Genomic DNA, 7,727 nt, shown 5'->3' on the forward strand with positions numbered 1-7,727 from the left:
ATACATTGTGGCCTGCATTTTAATATTTTATCATTTGGTGTCATGATGTGTGTGGTGTAAGAACCAACCAGGATAATTTGGATGCAAATGCAAAGCAGGTTTATTATCCAAAAAAACACCAGGTAAAAATTGTCCTCAAAAACAGGAAGAGATTTAAAAAATAAATCGTTATAAAAAAATCACAGTCAAGGGCAAGCAAGGATCAAAAACCAGAAATACAAACACAGTAAAAAACACTCGATAAGACACAGGAGTGGTAGTATCTTGCGAATAGACTAAGCAAGAGTCCCGGTAAAAATAGTCCAGTTAATTATCTGATGTTCCACAGGTGTGTGCGAGAGCAGAGTCAGCTTATTAATACTCTGGAGAGGCTGATCTTAAAGGTGCAGAGTGTACAGGTGTGACAATTGGGTGGCTGACTGTTGTCAGGGTTTGAACTGGACAGTGGCGCACCTGTATTTCCCACCGCCAAGAAAGAAACGCCAGAAATTTACCTGAACACACCTCACTTTCAGACAGCTATATTAACGCAGCGGAAGCAAGGTGTGAAAATAAACTGTTGACGGGATGTAAGATAGCAATGAGCATTGCAACATACCTTGCGCAGAGTGTACGATAGGGCCCTTAGTCTGCATAGGGTTTTTTAACTGCCCAATATTACGTAAATTTGGTCCCTCAACAAGTGTCTCTACCTTCTCTGAAGGCACACTCCAGTGCACTACTCCAACAGGACAGTGTTTGTCCACATGCTGCTGCCATCTATTATATGAAGCAAAAAAGCAAGTATGGAAAGAATGTGAGTGATGATGGACTCCCACTTCGCTGAGGACTGGAGAAATCCAGCCTAATGGGACATGTAGACATAAATGCTAAAGAATTGTTTTTCTGTTATTTATATTACAGGCTATAAATGGATACAAGCCCTTCAGAAAAGGAATAGACACTGAATACACTATCACATATCATATAAAATAACAATTCTGAACAAAACCCATCTGTTTCTCCAGCAGAATATTTTTACAGGTCTTCCAATAATGCTATCATCAGACTATCAGCAGATAAGTCGCCACTCTTTCCATACAAACGCAATCATTTCAGCTTCTGACCCTCTCAGAACCTCCTCAGATCCTCAGAAAAGGTCTGATTGTTTTTCAGAAGGCTCTCCTCGCACGTCTCTACGCTGGCTGTTCTCTCAGCCAGGCCAGCCTCCAGCTGGCAACATTCTTCCTGTATCATGTTCAGATTATTGAAGTGAAAATATTCCCCCTCCAGTTTGGAGCTCCGGTTCCACGTCCCACCCCACGCCACTCTTTTACAATAATGTTTTCATGCTCTTGCGTTTCAAGTGGGAAGAGTTGACGCTCTTTCCTGGAAAGGGTTTGTGTCAGATATCCAGCGCTGAAGAGATGGAGAAAACATACTGCGAGCAGAGCATCTCAACGTTGGTTATCCCATCCTGTTGATTCAGATACCAGAGCTATAAGGGCGTGTAAGTGACTGTGAGAAGTAAAGGGCTATCAGGAGAGTTAACCAAATGAAACACTTGAATCAGAACTCACTGTTGAGTTGCATCTGTTGGATTCTGTCACAAAACACATATGCAGGCTATTAGAGGTGGAAAACAAAAATTGACACAATATAGAATAGAAATAGTTGGGTTAGAAAAATAACATCAATACAATATAATGCATATTGGGTGGGACGTGTGGGAGAGGCTGCAGGTGACATGTTAATTTTTACTTATTTCTTAAGATTCAGTAAAGTTAAAGCCAAGAAGATGTGGGTGTGCACTCCCGAGAGAGGGTGCTTTTTCTGGCGGGGGTGCTGAATTTGGCACAACAGCACGAATCTCATCAATTACAATATACTGCAATAAAAACGACTTTTGGGTAATGTCTTGTTCTGCTAACAGACTGGGAGGGTTTGGGTTATCTAACGTCTATATTAACTGCTGTAAAAAATCTATATGAAAGGTAAAGTTACATTAATTTTATAAAAGGACACCATCATAAGAAGTGCTTTCAGTAGAAAAAAATAAAAACACAGAACACAAGGCTACTAAGTTTTTTTTTTTTTAAGGAGTGGAGTAAACATAAATATACAACAGAATTGACATGCCAATAAATCATAATAACGCCTTTGATCCTGATGATTGAAGATCAGGGTGAAAGGAAGAAAATGCATAATATGTATAATATGCAGTGAAATAGTATAAAAGTACAAAGTGCTCATATATGCTTAGTGCAGCTAAAAAATGGACAATGAGTGTAGAAATGCATTAAGGTGGCACCAGTGTTATGAATGACCAGTGTATATTCTTACATTCAAGACTAAAATGTTATATATATTTTTTAAATTGTCTGTTTTGTTACATAATTTTTGTTCCTAAAATGGTTTAAAACCTGTTTGTAAATTGCACTGTATTGTGTTCAGTGTCTATTTAACACTGACACTCTTGCTGTGAGGATTCTCTCCAAACTACAACCCAAACAACCTTGAAACATTTACTAATCAAACCTTAGGCTTTTTTATGCTCTAGAGTGGAAAATAGAGCAGCTGGACACAGCTGGCAGCCTCTAGAAGACAAGAATGTTCTCTCCTGAGTACACTGAGTACACTGAGTACACTATGCCTGCAGTCTGCAACATTGTCCTGGGTGTCAACTTACAGCAAGAGTTTGATTCAAAGAGATAAAAGAATTCTCATTTTCAGTGTGAACCCATGTAACGACAAGCACTTAAGATATGATAGCATGGGTGAATCTTCACTGTCTCCCTATCTGATACACAGTGCACTTCGATAAGACTCTGACTAATTGCTTTTGCAGATGACAGTGTGCCCTACATTCCAAACAGGGAGCTTTTTCAGAGTGTAAAGCTACAGTGTGATTTTACTGCAGTTTAGTGTATCACTGTGCCAGGCACTATATAAGTCCTGGCCATTTCTTATATCAGGGCAATATGGCTGACACTGTTATTTATTTTTCAGACAGACTGACCAACTCTAATGGAGCATTGCATGGGGTTTTCACATCTTTACTGAGGCCTAGAGGAATGCTGGGACAGATAATAAGGAATCTGATTAGCTGATTAGCCTAGGTGTTTCCAACTATAAATAGGTAGGTAGGTAGGTAGATAAGTCGGTAAGGTAGGGTACTATAGGTTAGGAAATTTAAGGCATCCAGGAGCAGAACCACACTGAACACAGAATTCAAAAGTTATAGTAGAAGGATAAAGATAGAAGGATAAAGAAAAAAAAACTAAATAGGAAAAATGCAAATAGAAAATGTTTTTTAGAGTAGGTAGTAATTTAGGTAGTGCAATCCAGTTTAAATTGATATACAGAGTAAAATGTTTTTAACTCTCTATGAGTTTTTTATTTTCTTTCACAAACCTCATTAATAAACAATCCACAGAGTTGGGATTATTATTTAGAGTGAAAATTAAAATCTGTCTAACAGGCTCCACCTCTCGATTCAGTTTCACTCTCAGGATGCTCTGCAGTGATCATTATTCTTTCTTTATGATTATTATGTATGTCTTATATGTGTTTGAAGGTAAATGGGATTTAGTTGTGGTGGTTTCACTAATGGAGCATTCATATTCACCCTCTTAGTGTGTTGGATAAGGATCTCCGCCCATGCGTTATTGTGTTATGGGAGAACCACAGCTTTTTTGGCAATTTTTGATTAAACATTTCTCTTGTATTAAATAAAGCTTAAATATGATAAAAAAGCTAGTTATTCTGTGGTATAGCTCACAGTGTATAATGTTTAATAGATACTAGTTTCAGGTGAAGTTCAGAAAACATACGAATATAAATTAAAACGAACTTAAAAAAAACTTTAATAAACAATTTCAAATTACATAGAGTTAATATATGACTCCATCCGGTGTTGAACTAACTCTAAATTTTTAACTCTTGTGGTAGAGTTATTTTTTCACACTAAAGTGAGTGGGACCATGTTATCTACTTAAAGAGTTGAATTTAACACTGTCAATTTTGCTGTGCAGATAGAAAAATATATAGAGAGAGTATAGATGCAGCAACAATGGAGCAATTATGCAGAAATATAACTAGCAAATATATAACTAGCAATAATAACAATAGAAATAGGTTTTGTAATTTATGGCCCACATAACAAATACACCACATTGCATTTCACAGACCACACAGAAATTAAAATAGAAAAAAATTAGGACTCAGTAACGGATTATTTTTTTTTAAACACAATTAATTACAACATCTAGAACAAGTGTGATTAATTTCAGTTTATCACAGAATATTGTTGTGATTAATCTGATTAAATTTTTTAATCGATTGACACAAAAAATACACACAAATAAATTACTTTAGGATTGTTTGTTGTAAAAAAGGCAGTTTTTAACCAAAAACCCATAAGACTGAAATGCTTCACTTAGACTATAATTCACTAATACTAACATACTGTAACTAGCATGATAATCTAGCTTTGTCGATCATGTGATTGTACAATGACAAATCGATGAGCTCAGCCTAAATATGTTATACTTTATATAATTTTATATATACTTTATATATCTGTCACCTCGTAACTTTATCATAATTGTAGGCATGGTGGGTAGTTATGCCAGACCATTTTGGTGACTTTGGTTCTGAATCCAATGTTATGTAAACTTATGTCATCTTTTCCCTATGGTGCATTAACAGAACAATGCTCATCCACACACTGCTGAGACCTGGCAACCTGGTGTGTTGCATTACACATGTTGTACACACAAGTTCTGCACTGCTTCTGTATGTGTAGCTCAGTCTACATTTTTAATCTCATTTATTGCCCATGATAACCTTTATCTTCCTTCTGAAAAACATATCAATCTGACACTTGGAACCATCTATGAAAGGATCTATATTTTGTAAAACAGGAAAAAGAGCTGAAACACTCAGAGGGAGAGAGAAAGACTCTGAAGGACAGAGCAGAAAAACATACGCTGCTGGGTGTGACAGACTCCACTCAAGAATGAGAAGAATGAAGCACTTCCATTCACATTCCTAAAGGATCATGGTGACAGCTGCAGAACATACTTTCAAAAAAGTACTTTATTCCTTGCACAGAAGATCATTTACAAATGTTACAGCTAGAAAAAGCATGTATTGGCTTAAAGCTATATAGAAAACCACCTCTGTATGCGCAGACAAATGTAGTTTACTGTAAATAATACATTTACCTCTTGTTAATTACGTAATATAATACAAAACAATAGCCTGAGGCAGCTTCTGTACACTGCACAGAAAAAGCAATCTGACGGCTTAACAAATGCAATGCAAAAAAATAAAATCACATACAGTTCTATACATCTTTATCTGCTGTTCTGTTTTCACTGCATAACACATTAGATAAGTAATGTATTTAAACACATACACACATAATTTAATTATTTCTTTAATAAGTAAGCCTTGCTTCAATTATCACATTATCTTACATATATGATCATAGCACAGTCATAATCTGCACTGACTGAATTACATTAAGACAGTCACAGTCATTCACAACACCACTGGCCAGGAGAGTTGAAGGTTCAACATGATAATAGAAGGTAATAAACACTGCACAGTGTAAAACTGCTAATCTGATATGATGTTTTATGAGGGAAAATAAAAATAAATAGCCTACTACAAATAACCTGAATAACTACAATACTGTTATGACATAACCAACTGAACTGTATTCACATGTCCATCACAATAATTACATTATTGACTTGTCATACTACTGTATACATAGACATCATCGATAGTGTCCATTGTGTTTACTTAGTTAGAAAAGCCCTTTAAGTGTGTCTGTGTGTCGACTTGCTTTAATTCAATTAATTTTTATTTTTATACTTTTATTTCTATTTTTTCCCAATTTCTCCCCAATTTAGCACAGCCAATTACCCCACCCAGTCATTAGGACAGGCGGGTGAAGACTATCACATGCTTCCTCTGATACATGTGAAGTCAGCCACTCAGCGCAGTGACTCAGTTCTGATACATCAGCTCACAGATGCCCTGTGCTGCCGACATCACCTTAGGAGTGAAGTGGGGAGAGAGCGCCATCTACCCACCCGGAGGGAGCAGGGCCAATTTTGCTCCCTCTGAGCGCCGGCAGCTTGATGGTTTATTTCATTTATGTTTTATTTTTTTTACATTTTATATCTCCAATAATATAATTCCAATATTAAGATATTATTAATAATTACTTAGTTAAATACTCTTTTTTGTTATTTAAGTCATTAAATAATAAAGGGGGTTTGGGGAAGGGGGTTGGGAATTATAGGCTTTTGTTCTTAGTAGCAATTTTTCCCCTCACATTACTTTTACCATATTTTTTACACTATACTTACTGGATTATTAGGCACACTTTCAAGAAAGTCTATTTTCTGTTCTATTTTCAAATGAGCCCTGGTTGTTAATCTATACAGATTTCTCTCCTGAAAACTGTTTATTTGGGTGAGTGAAGAACTTCTGTTTATTTACAGTAAGCTTGGATTTTCAAGTTTCTACTAAGGCTAAGTACAATAGCATTAGCATTATCAGCTAACTGCTAGTGCTAGTCATGGGTTACTAATGCTAATTACTAATGCACATATAACTAGCTAATAACGCCTGAAAGCACTACACTGAGGAACTTGGAGTGTTCCGCTAAGCCAGGGCGATATTAGCTAGCGATTTGTCCCGCGTAGCTTGTTTTAACACGGTAAACATGTAGGCTACAGTCTAATATACTCACCTCTGAACAGTGAAAGAACTAGTGCTTAACACGGTTAGCGGCTATGCTAATGCTGCTTCAGTCTCTGTGCTGAAGAAAAAACTTCACTGAAACTCCTTTATAAGGTTGTACTTCAGCAGAGTGGCTTTACTGCTCCTTACAACCTGACTGTTAAAATTCATACATAAGGTACATCGTATTATAAGTCCATTTTTGGAAAAATGTAAGGATTTTAAGTCCAGCTTATAGTGCGAAAAATACAATACCTTTATAATAGGGGTGGGCGATATGGCTCTAAAATAATATCACGATATTTCAGGGTATTTTTGTGATAACGATATACTTGGCGATATAGAAAACTAAAATATGAGGAATATATAATAATATATCATATAATAGGAATATAGTATAATAGTATAACAGTATAATCATAGTGTGGCAAAATAAATAATACAGCATAAAATAATATAATGCAGCAAATAATATTGCAGAATATTTAGTGCATGCATATAAACTGCAAACTAAAACAATTATACAATAAATACACCTAAAGCTTCACAGTAAATAATAGACTACTTTTAAGACAGAAAATCTCTATTATCACCATATGGATTTTTAAGATCATGATATTTCTGTCACGATATATTGTATACGATATAATATTGCCCACCCGACTTTATATTTTAAGTAGTTTTGAAAAAACAAAACAAAAAAAACAAAACACTTTTACACTTTTACTGGAGTAAAAAGCTTGAGTTGATACTTAAACTTACACAGAATTGTTTTAAACACTATCTATACTTTTACTTGAGTATTGAAAGTTAATCATTTTAACACCTTTGTCAGAATGTCAGAACATGATAAAGCATCACCAAAATGTAAAGCAAACTACACTATGCTGATCATGAGTATTATCCAGTTTTATTACCAGTATAAGATATGTTTTCACCTGGATGACCAGCTTTTCAACCACCTCGACCAGCTTGGACCATCCACA

Source organism: Astyanax mexicanus, chromosome 11, assembly GCF_023375975.1.
Source record: "Astyanax mexicanus isolate ESR-SI-001 chromosome 11, AstMex3_surface, whole genome shotgun sequence".
Classification (NCBI taxonomy): domain Eukaryota; kingdom Metazoa; phylum Chordata; class Actinopteri; order Characiformes; family Acestrorhamphidae; genus Astyanax; species Astyanax mexicanus.